The sequence below is a fragment of the Pteropus alecto genome, unplaced genomic scaffold (genome assembly GCF_000325575.1).
Source record: "Pteropus alecto unplaced genomic scaffold, ASM32557v1 scaffold7, whole genome shotgun sequence".
NCBI lineage: Eukaryota > Metazoa > Chordata > Mammalia > Chiroptera > Pteropodidae > Pteropus > Pteropus alecto.
In genome coordinates, this window is record NW_006494614.1 from 37,549,676 (window position 1) to 37,562,354 (window position 12,679).

General features: G+C 37.0%; 2 pseudogenes; both read right to left on the reverse strand.

Moving 5' to 3' along the window:
• Positions 1-4,583: 4,583 nt before the first annotated feature.
• Positions 4,584-5,089, reverse strand: LOC102893564 (annotated as a pseudogene).
• A 5,772-nt stretch (positions 5,090-10,861) lies between these two features.
• On the reverse strand, positions 10,862-11,726 carry LOC102893807 (annotated as a pseudogene).
• Between the last annotated feature and the right edge of the window lie 953 nt (positions 11,727-12,679).

Here is a 12,679-nt window from a genome sequence, read left to right on the forward strand (position 1 = left end):
GATCTTAACGAAATCTGCTTTATCACAGGCTCAAAACATGTTTCCAACATACATAGTGATATGTGCTCACTCTTAGAAATATAAAATGAACACTAGGAATAGGAATGAGTAGAAATGGTAACCTGAGGCTTCCTCTTTCAAAAATGTGCTATAGGGGTATAACCGCAATCAGGCTGTTGATCCAGCCCTCTGGGCATATCTCTCTGAATACAGACTGAAGAAGTAAGTGTAGTCAGCCCCTAGAGGACTAAAATGCAGCATTGGGGAGAAGGTATGCTGATTTCTCTTCTACGGCAATTGAGAAATTTCTGAGAAAAAAGGACTTTATTCTCTCCCCCTCCCTCAGCTTTACTGAGGTATAATTGGTATATAAAAAAAAAACTGCACGTAATAAATGTATACAATTTAGTGAGTTTGGATGTATGTATACATTTGTGTTACTATCACCACAATCTGGGTAATAAACATCCGTCGCCTCCCCAAATTTCCTTATGTCCCCTCGCCTCCATTTTCTCTTGCGATAGCATGAGACCTACGCTCTCAACACATTTTTAAGTACATAATACCTTATTGTCAGCTGTAGGCACTGTGTTGTACGGATCTCTAGAACTCACCCACATTGCTACCAACTCAGTGATAGTCACAACCCTTTGGAATTGGGCCATTGATTGATCAGGAAAAGGCGCATGTAACTTTGTGTAGAAACACTTAAAACAGGTCCTCCATGTCCTACACACACACACACACACACACACACACACACACACACACACACACACACTTATACTAGCTGTAAAAGAGTTGCCTTCAAAAGTTAATCACTGACTAGAACCAGGAAGACAATTCTCAGCTGTTCTCATTACTACTAATATAGGCCTGTAAAAATCTGCATATACTGCCATTATCTTCTGGAGAATTCACTGGGTGTGGAGGAAGAAACTGCTTCAGGCAGTAATCTGACCCATGACCAGAAATCTGACTTGCCATAGGACAAAGTTGCAGATATTCTGTCAGATGCAATCTCAAACATTTAGCAGCAACTGTGGGAAACAAAAGGGCCACCTGCCTGGGGTCCAGGAGTCCAGGCCCCCAAATGACTCAGGCCTTTTCTAAGAAAAACTAGAGGAATGCCCCTATGGGACTCTGCACAGGGGGCTGGTAACACTACTGTTCCTGTGATGCTTGGTCTAAAAGTTTTGCTTTGTCAATAATTTCTGAAACCAGGATTCTGGGAAATGTGGCTGTTGGCACCATGCATCAAATAGAATAATCCTGTCACTGAGATGTTCACCTCCCTCTATGATGTGCTTTCACATTGCTGAGAGGCTCAAAGCATCTGCTCCAAATTATTTCTGGACCTCGTCCTGAAGTTTTTCAAACACAGAGGTGTTCTGCCCAGTTCTGTGAGCCTCTAGGTGCTTCTTTACAGGAGAGATGGAGTATGGAATGTGTTCGACGGTCATCAGGGGATGGGGAAAAGAGCCAGAAAGTTCATTAGAGCAATGGTTCAATTTATTATTATTTTAAGCAGAGAGGTCTCCCAAATAAAATTTTTATGTGCAACCCTAACATAGAAAACTTGCTTTTGTGTTTGAGGCTGGATGGTTGGAATTAGGTCCCTCCTGCTGGACCCCAAAAGATGACTCTCCTAAATTTTGAAAACTATTACAATTGAGATTAATTTCTTTAAAATCTCAAGTGTTCTCCCTTAAAATACAAAAACCTGTGCAACAATGACTATGTTAAACCAGAATTTATTCACGATTTTAATACCCCTTGGTATAAATATGTTTAAATCAGATTTCTGTTTTTCTTAGTAACTGGCTAAAATAAATGCACCAGAGAATGTTAATTTTAATGAAATAGAAAATAAAATTAGTTATGCAATAGGTATTGTGCGATAGGATAGACATAATGGAGTGTCTCAGGAGGAGGTTTGGGCACTGGTTTTAACTAGAAGAAACAAAAGGTAGGATACTATGACCTTGAGGAGTGACTTAATACCACGTTATGTGGCACTTAAGCCACTTATTGCCTGTGTGACCTTCGTCAAATCACTTGACCTCTCTGTGCCTCACTTTCCTCATTAATAACATGGCCATAATAATAATGTATATCTTATAGTATTGTTTTGAGAATCAAATAGTTGATATTCTTTGAGCCTTAGGACACTGACACATAGTAAGCACTCCGTAAGTGTGCAAAGCAACCATTTTTTGACTCAGGATTTATAATGATAAAAGGTATCTCTGCCTTAAAGCTTTCACACATTAATTATAGAAAGGTTATTTTCTTGACAATAGCATGTAGTTTTACCTCACTCAGAAGTAATGTTATAAAAGTTGGTCTCTATCTTAACCACTAACAGGCTAAAAAAATCAATAACTTTTGATATCAAAGGCTATGTTACTGTAATGTACATAATAATATGAGAATTTTCGAAAGCAAAAAGTGTAAAAAATTTTGCATCTGCAAAATAAAAGCAAAAGAGTTTGTCACCAAAACATATCCAAGTGCAAAGAATTTTCAAGTGCGAATACTTGCCATTATGAAGTAAAAATTTGATTCAGATATTTTGGACATAGAAATCAATTTAACAGATAAGAAACTTCAGATTACTATGCAGGTAATTAAGAAATTTACCTAAAATTTAGAGATGCTATGTAAACCTACAACTTCTATTTATTCTAATTATTTTAACTACTCTGTCCCTGTAATTCTGAAACAGAAATGTGGAAGTACAGTTTCACTGCCGAAAAAGGCCATAAAAGGCTTTTAGTCCAACCACTTATCTGGTACTTAAAACTATCATTGCCAAATGGAATTCAGACTCTGCTTCAACCCTCCCTTTCATTGGGAATTAGCTACTTCTTGAGGCAAAGAAACCTTCTTCAAATACCTCTGAATGTGAGAGTTCCTCACATTATTTTGTTGTACTCTGCCCTCAGAGGGCCTGACAGAAGAAGTCTTATCTTCCTTTCTCATTGGCCACTTTACAAATATGAGGATAAATGTCTTACTCCTGAGTCTTCCCTTTTCCAATCTTAACATCTCCAGTTCACACTTTCCAGCTGATATTTTCAAAAAATCTTCCACCTCATTGTTGACAGTCTCTATTCCAGGTTTTTCAACAAACCTTTAAAATGCATCAGACTCCCCGACAAATACAGAAGAGAGAACTAGTACCTACTATTCTAGATCCTCTACTTCTATAAATGAAGCAATGAGCTCTTTAGGTAACTGCATCTCACCCGTCTTTTCCTGTGGTATGGTGGGATTTTGGATTTCCAGTGTGATTTATTTTGTCCCTGTAAAAAGTTAAATTCAACTTTTAGTGACCTTTTTTTCTTTTGGATTATAATCTAATGCCATTCAACCTACCTGACTCTGTTATTGGTTTCATGTCATCTGGAAATTTGACAAGTGGGTCATCTTTAGTGTAAAAATTTCTTAAACAGTCAAGGACAAAGAGCTGTGTTCCATACTATCTCCTTCCATGCTTACACTGACACCATTGATATCCTCGATCACTTCTAACTATTAGAAACATTGGCAGCTACACTGGAATTAAAAGTTGATAAAGTAGACGGTGGTTTCAAAGGCAGCATCAGATTTTTCTAACCTATCAAAATATATCTCCAATTTATTCTCAATATCTCACGTTTCGAAAGCATCTGAGATTTTTTCTTGTATTAAAATGAGCCAATGGTTATAACACTAAATCCTTCAGTCTTATCTGGATGTAAATTGTCAGCAAATTCCCTGACAGCAGATTTTCACAGGGAGTACAGTAGAAACAGGAGGAAAAATCTGGAAAGTAAGAGAATTTGAAAGAAGATTGAAGATAGCCTAGCAAATTCCTCTTACTTCAGCCTATCCAATATTTTGGGACCTCAAACTCTTTCCATAGTCATATATGATAATCTCATACTTTGTCATTGGTATTCTTTTGTTTCTGAGTTATTAACTAACAACCCATTATGAATATAAATACAATAATATATGAATAACAAAATGTTATAAAGCTATATATTGACCCAAATCTTCATTGTGGATAGTAGGTCTCAGCTAAGTGTTAAACCAAGTAACAGAGTAATGAACAAGCTCCATTAAACGCAATCCTATAAATTTTTTAAGAGGTGGGAGTTCCCACCTCCACCTTTAACAACCTGATCTCCTGTATCACTGGCTGGAAAACATTTCATAGTTTTGCACAGAATTGAGAGGTTCAAAGAATAATAAAACATAAGTATTTTTTTTTTTTACTGCAATGAAAATTTTATTTTATATATCACTAGCCATGAATTTTTGTTTTTAGTTATTATATAAATGCTGCCTGGTGCCATTATCCACGTAGCATGACCATTTTATGTCTACAATTCATTTCTATATTTACATAAATATATCTATCAGTGAAGATTTAACATTGAAATGTAATCTAACATCTATACTATCTGCTGTTTTTCAGACAGCAATGTAGAAGAGATGTATTTTTAATTGCCTATTCATTTGAGTCACCTTATGTAAAAAATAAATCAATAGTTTAAATGCTCTAAGTCTCTAAAGGAGATTTTCAAATGCACTTATAGAAATGGTTGCAGACAGTAAGATTTTTCAGAAACATCTTCCATGTCCACATCTTGTTGTAATTTCTGTACCATTTTGTTTTCCAGCTGCTTTCCTTTGTATGCAAAAGGGGCCTGGGTGAGAAGTTTTGCTTGAGTTTTTTGATGTCTTGAACTTTCTATAGTTCTTCAAACTGTTCCTTGTAAACTTAGTTTGGCATTTGTTTGATCTCTTCGTCTCTCTTAATTGCATCAATAGTTTTATTCCACAGCTCTTGCTAGTATTTGACAGGGTCATTTTTATGTTTTTTAAATTCAAATGAATTACCCTCTGTCATCTCTTTATCAGCTGCTTTATGGAATGCTTTGGTCCACTTGACCTTGCAAGGATTATGCTTCTTTTTAAAGTTTTTATGACACCTGGATTTATAGAACCTGTATATCTTACAATCGTTACAGATGGACATGATGCTGTGGCCAGTGTACATGGGCCCCAAGCTGAAATAACACTTGTTGATGAGCATGTTGAACCCATATGGGGATTTACAGCCCAAACATCGAGCTTGAGAAAGAAAACATAAATGTCTTGAAGAAAAAAAATACCTCTGTCTACTCTCATTCCAGTAAACCTAATGCTTCCAAAAGTCACATTGCACACCACCAAGAAGATGTAGTAAACTTATTCTGAATGTTGTAGTTGTGAATACAGTCTCAATTAAATTAAAAGACATCTGGAGATAGTCAGTGATCCTAGTCAACTGGTGAGTGAAAGAGTTAAATGTTCCTGAAATGAACTGTGCACTGGGAATGTTATTGAAATGCAGATTATGAGTCAGCAGTTAAGGAGGAGGCAGATGAGATTCTGGGTTTCTTAGTGTCCAGGTGATGCTGATGTGCCTGGCTCACCCATAAGGGAGTCCAAGACCCTCTACAGAGCTGGCAGGAGAATGCGAAATAACAATATTAACTTTGTTCAATGAGGTAAAGTATAATGGAAAACTATAAAGCTCCAGACACAGGCCACATATTGTATTAATATTTCCTTGTTTCATTTTAGTCCCTGGACTGTGTATCTATCTACCTGGCAGGCATGACACTCCACAGACAACAATGAAAAACAAAGGCTCATTCTTACCCCAAATCCACCTGTCTCCTATCTAAAAACATACCACCCACTGAAACATTATTTGAGATTTGTGAAGCTGTAAAAGCTGTGGTTATATGTAAACAAACACTAATGAAGAAAAATGGGTATATGAATGGCAGGTGATGAGAAAAAGCTAGCAGAAAAGAATCAAAGATCATTTGCACTAATGAGGAAAAATCCTGTATGGTAACCTATTTATCTTTGTTTTCAGGCTGGTATACTCTGTTCAGGAAGTGTTCGTATATTCTCTACATTAGTAAATAAAAGAGCCATATATTTGATGAAAAGATGATATGAATAAATGAATTCAATATACTGTAAACTACCTTTTATTGTTGCGGTTGGAACGGGGATTAAGGCAGATAATGTCTCCAAGCCATTACTGAACACCTACTACATAAAACTGATTTACATGGATCATATCATTTAACATCCACTCAACCTTGAGTAGACAGTACAGGATTAAAGTATGCATTTCACAGTTGATGAATCTGAGGCTCAGAGAGGTTGTAGAACTTGTTTAAATTTATACATTGGCAGAGGCAGACTTTCAAATCCATTTTTCATTATAAGATTTCAGAGTACCAGTCTGATACGTCAAAAACTATAGATAAATGTTTTGATGCTGGGTAAGTATTTTGAGTACTTAGAAGAACTATAACCACTAGCAAGTGGGTTTTGGCTGGGAAAGGCCACACTGAGGACAAATGCTTTTCAAGTTAATTTTTAAAAATAAAAACATCTATGTAAACACGGAAAATTGAAAACAATGTCTAAAAGTTACAAAATGAAAAGTAGAATCTCTTTGGCCTCTCTTCTAGAAATGGCATTGTTGGGTCAATGATTCAGAATCTCTGGGGATGGAGTCCAGCACCAAAATACGGAGTCCAGGTGGAGGCACGAAGACAGTAAGAACTGAAACCTATTTGGATGATCTCTAAGAGCAAATCCTTCATACTGAGGCTGTTGTCACACAACTTATTCAATTTGAAGGTTTGTTCTCTCCTTTTTCAAAGTTACTTTGAATCTACCAGCTTTTGTTGAAAAAATGCAAATGAAAGTATTTTCCGCTAACTAGTGGGTGATATATTTGAAATCTCAGAATAAAGTTGGTGAACAGGTCGAGTCTGTATCCACCTGTCTATGCTCCCAAGCAGAAGTATCATGTGTCTGTGAATCACAAGACCTGGCTGGCTGCTTCTGGCATGTCCACTGAATCCTAAATCTGCAGCCAGTAAAGAGGATACAAATAAAAAGTTGTTTTTCTTTTTAACGCTCTTAGATAGAAATTTCTTTTCAAGTGTTCTTTCCTAGAACCTTAGGAAAATTGATATGCACTTTCAAGGATTTCTAATGGCTTCCTGTTGGGTGCCAAAATGTCATTGACACTATCCTAGTCTCATTTAACTTCTTTGAGCTCAGCAATTGGAAATGACAATAGTGGTTTGAACAGAAAACCATTGCCTGGAAAAGCAAATGGAAATATATAATAATTTGTCAAAATCTCCTTGATGGCCTAAAACCGAAGATAATTTGTTTACCATATAATTTAATAAGAGAACGTATCAATGGCTATAGTTCTTAGAATAGCAAAGATCAGAAAGAGCTCCCCCTCACCCACCCCACCCAGAGTTGCAGTTAGTAAAACTTGGCTAAGAGATTAAATTCACCTTGTTATGTGAACACTGAGTATGAAGGAAAAAAATTATAGCTGATCTGCTGCCAGGTGGCACACTTTTTAATCTTTGCTGGCTTCACTTAAAAAATAGGATACTTTTTTAAAAATCAGCCTTGTCTTCAAATCTCTGTGCTATAGTGACCCTGGATACACAAAATTAAGGAAAAAAGGCCAAGTTAAGGCAGTTTCTGGCATGAAGAAAGAAGACATAGAGTATATTAAAATATAAAATCAACTTGTGTATCAGTGACTACTCATGGCTTACTTCAATGAAAGGTCAGTGTTCTGGATATGTAGGATTTTAAGTCAAGAATGCAGAAATTCTGGACTGTAGTTTCTAGAATACACATACCCAATTCCTAGATTACAGTTTCTTGAAAAGTATGAAAAAAAATAGAAAAGTACGATTGGTCAAGTAGATTGACACTAATGACAATTTTCTCATTTCAGGTTCCTGCCTGTAATAGGAGGATGGCCATACATTTAGATATAAAGCTAATCGTACCTTGAGGTAATAAGAAACTTAAACTCCAAACAATTCAAAGTTTGAAATCATTAAAACAAAAACAACAAAAAAAAGTTACCTATGAGAAGACTATAAACTATGAAAACTAAAACAGCAGCAAGATTCTGACTAAACCTAATTTATTAAAAACAAACAAAATTTTAAATATTTTTCTAGTATAGAGCTGTACAGGTCTTTCAACTTCTGTTTTCATTAAACACTCAATAGTGTGGCCCTGCAGCAAACATTCAGAAGACAAAGGTAGGATACTCTATCCATGCCACAACTATAAAAACCCAGATTGGTTTTATTGAAGTGAGCCACAGCATAGAAAAGGGTGACAAGAAAGTGATGTACCCATATGAAAGAAGACAATGTAGCAATTTAGAGGAACGATAACACCGATTGCTCCTCCCACTTCCAGGGAGAAAAGGATACTTTCTATGATTCCTTGCATGATGGTCTCCCAACAAGCCAAGGCTTTCCGTGATATCTAACTCTGTCATCTAACTGGCAGGTTCAAATAATAACATCGCATGTCTAGCCCACCAACTTGATAGCACAGCTTATCATTTCCTATCATATATATTGATTTGAAATCTTGAAGATTTGATATTAAACTGATTTGAGAGATGATTTTTTAAAATATAATTATTGAACAACTGGAAATGCAAAAATATATCACAAAGTTGTGTTAGAAATCATTCATTTGGATGAAGGAGGTAAAAACAAAAACCAAAACCCTGAAAAATAAACAAAAAGAAATCATTCATTCAGATATTTATTCCACAAATATTTATTTATCATGTACTACATGCCAGGCACAGTTATAAGCCCTGAGGAAATATTCTTGCTCTCAGTATAGCTCTAGGATGCTTTTTAAAAATAAAATTTTAATTTAATCGATAATCCTTGTTCATCATTTAGCTTGCCAAGATTTAAAAGAAAGAATTCATTCACAAAAGCATGGCCTAGAATGCATATAATGAGAATATCTCGGTGTGACATTTTCCACTTTCTGGAACCAAAATGTTAATGTCAGTGAAATAGAGTGGTTTGAAGATGTCAAGTTGAAAGTGGCCAAATAGGGTAATATTCCCACTTCTCCAAATGGTTGATATAGAAGATCAGCATGGTCTACATGCTCATAAAACATGTACTTTAACCACTTAAAAATTATGGAAGCTACTTTGAAAATGTAATTATGCTTTACAGATCATGGGAGAGAGTATAAATACAGGAGTCCAGGTATTCAAAACTGGGTTGGGGTGCAGGGCGCTACTATCAGGTAGAAAAATATTTGGAGCGGCACAGAAATCTTGAGACCCATAAGCAGGAGGGTAGTGAAAGAAGTAAAGGGGATGAATGTTGGGTAGGGCAGAGTCCCTACGAAAGAGACTAAAGATGAGGCTAGAGGGGAAGACATGAGAGTTGTCTTATTGACACAAAAAGCTGGCTTGCAGATCCCTTTTCTCCTTTTCCAATGTTTCCAATCTCTTTGGCTTCCCAGATGGATCAGATAAGAGTGACTATTTTCTTCATCCTGTTCTTAAAACCCTTGTATTCTTCTTAATGTTCCTATCAATTATGTGTGTTCCCTCAATATTTAATCTGGCTGTGGTAAGGAAAGGAAATTGTTTTGAGTTATTTAATTTATGTCCTGATACAACAGACAAGTCACTTCAATTTGAAGAGGACTCAGCCTCTCTCTGTAAAATGAAATGTTGGGTAACATACCAAATACAATAGAGCCTGTAAGTAACAGAAAATCTGGCCATAACTGGCTTAAATAGCCCAGATTTTTTGGCTCATGTAACTGGAAGTCCAGAGATTGAGCAGGCTTTGTGGTTAGTTTAATTAAGTAACCCCACCTCCTGTTTTCACAATTCTTCTGGCTATGTGCGTCTCTGAGTATTGGCTCATCCTCAAGGTAACATTCTTCTTGATGACAAGATGGCTGCAGAATTTATAAGCTTCACATCCCCATCTCACAAGGTCAAATAAAAAAAAAAGAGTGTCTTTTCTGCTGCTTTTTTAAAAAAAAAAAAAACAAAAAAACAAGGAATATTCTTTTTCTAGAGGTTTCCAAAAAACATCCTTCCTTGTTGGCTCAAATTGGTCCCTTTCCAAAGCCCAGTTCCATTGTATTCCTTTGCTAGGGCAGCTATAACAAAGTACCACAGGTTAGGTGGCTTAAATAGCAGAAACTTACTTTCTCACAATTCTGGAGGCTAAAAGTCCAAGATCAAGGTGTCAGCAGGGTTGATTTATTCCAAGGCCTCTCTCTTTGGCTTGTTGTTTTCTCTCGGTACATGTCTGTGTCCAAACATTTTCTCCTAAAAACACCAGTCATATTGGAATAGGACCTACCCTAATGACCTGATTTTAACTTAACACTTTAAGGACCCTATCTCCAAATACAATCATCTTCTGTGATATCAGAAGTTAAGACTTCAACATATGAATTTGGGGAGGACACAATTCAGCCCATAACACCCACCTGATGTCAAAGATCTGGTTGAGCAGATTGGCTTAGGCTGAGATTCTGAACCAATGAGAACATCCCCACTGCCAAGTTAAGTCTATCACCAAAACACATTAGTAGCATCAGAGAGAGTGTAAGACGAGATGAAAATTCAGCTGACAGAGGGAGTCGGCAACCAACAATGCTCACTATAGGAGAATTGTGCTATGTGATTGCCCAACTTCTAGCTCTAAAGATATCGTCTGGATATCTTCTAGCTCTGAAACTCAATGATTCAAAATTCCAACTATTTTTCCTCATAAGGTGCTATAAAAGTTAATTCAATACAAAGCTTTGATGACAGTAGACCAGAAATAGGGGATCAAAAGTTATATTGCCAGAGAAGCCAGCAGGATGACATTCTCTTAGAGGTATGGGTCTATTACATCTCTTTTTTAGAAACCTTATTTCCATTTTGTTTAAGAGTTTGTGGAAGATCAGCTTAAATCCACTCAGTGGTTTTTCCTACCCATTCAGTGGCCTGAGCAGTGGGGGCTACAGACCAGTCTTCAGTGGCAGGCTGAGTACTCCAGTATTCAGTAGGAAACTGCTGAATAGGCAGGCAAAGGGCACATGTATGCCTTCAGATCAGTCTGCGACTTTAGGCTGAGCACCAGTGAACTCAGGAGCTGGAGCAGTCCATTTACCCTGAAATTCCTCCTTGTTTACAGCATTTTCAACACCGGCCTGCTCTTCTTTTTCAACCTCTTCGGGATCTCTGTAGAAGTAGAGATCAGGCATGACCTCCCACAGGCGTTCACGGGAGATGATGCCACACATGTGTAGAACTTCCCAGGCCAGCATCCACATCCACCAGCAGCCCCACTGAGGAGGCTCCCTTGTTGTTGCAAGGGATGGCAATGTCCACATAACTCAGAGGAGAGTCTGTGTTACATACGGCGGCGATGTGCAAGTTACCATAAGACACCTCTGTGAGAGGCTGGTGGTAGGCCCAGAAGTCTCGGTTCTCTGCCTGGATCTAGTTAGTGAAGGTCCCAGGAGTGAAGCGGCCAGCAATAGGAGTGGCTCCAATGGCAGCAGCAAACTTCAGCTCACTGGTCATTATTTCTGGATGATGTGACACTGACATCAGCTGGGTTTTCAATGGTAACAAAAGCACGAGCTGCCAGCAGAAGCTTCTCCCAGGTTCTCTTCAAATTTATGTTGTAGGTGCCGTCACTTTTCCTTTTGTAGACGTACTGTTCCATTTGGAAGTCAAGATTGGTGTCACCTAAATAGGTTCCTGCTGCAAGGAATTTGAGGACATCTTCCTCCTTCGTTTGCAGGACATCAAGGGCTCCGGACATTGTGACAGTTTCCCTTTAAGTTATGTAGAAATCAAGAACACCGCCGTATGGACCTTTCTGAGTAGCATGGAAAAGCTCTATTACATCTTGATAGGGGCAAAGGAAAACAAGACCATGAGCTCCAGTAGCTGTATATGGGGAGAGGAAAAGATGTCTCAGTATATCCTATATTTAATCATATTGAATATGGTAAGAGTTCTGTAAATATCAAAAGGTACTGATAAATATAATTGACAGAAAAGCTCTTCAACCCTTGACTCAATCTTTGATTATTAGGTTAAGCTGGGAGAAACTGATGTTTAAAATATAGGCAATTTCATGGTTCAACTAATAAAGACCTTTCCCAGTAGACCCTAAAAATGTGCATTTTAAAACAAAGCAACAAATATAAAGGACTTATGAAAGAAAAGATGTCTCAGAGCATAAATTCACTTTCAGCCTGATGGCCCCATAGACTCCATTTATAATATAATATAAAATGATGATAATGAAAATCTTGACTGATAGAGAAAAGGCTTAATTATATTTCACACAGTTTGACTTCTACAGCTAGAGAATATATAATAAATCTAAAAACATTCAAATGAACTAACAAAAATTGTAGCCTTTTTTTTTTTTAGTCTTGGTTTTCTTAGATATTTTTCCCTATTTATACTAACAGAATCCCAAACTATACAGGGGAAATATGATTTTCTGAGTTTTATATAAATAGTAGAAAAATGATTATGCTCCCTTACCTTACTTTCCACCTTCTCAATCTTCTAATTTTATTGGCACTGAAATCCTAAGACTAATTTGATGGGCCACTTGTTTTGTTTGGACCTCAGTTTAGAATTAAAAAAACGAACAAAAAAACACTTTAAGCTATATATTCAATGTCCCAGGTAGGCCTTAATGTTAAAGAAAAATTGGCCCAGACCACATGAATACCACAAACTTCTTATAATATTATT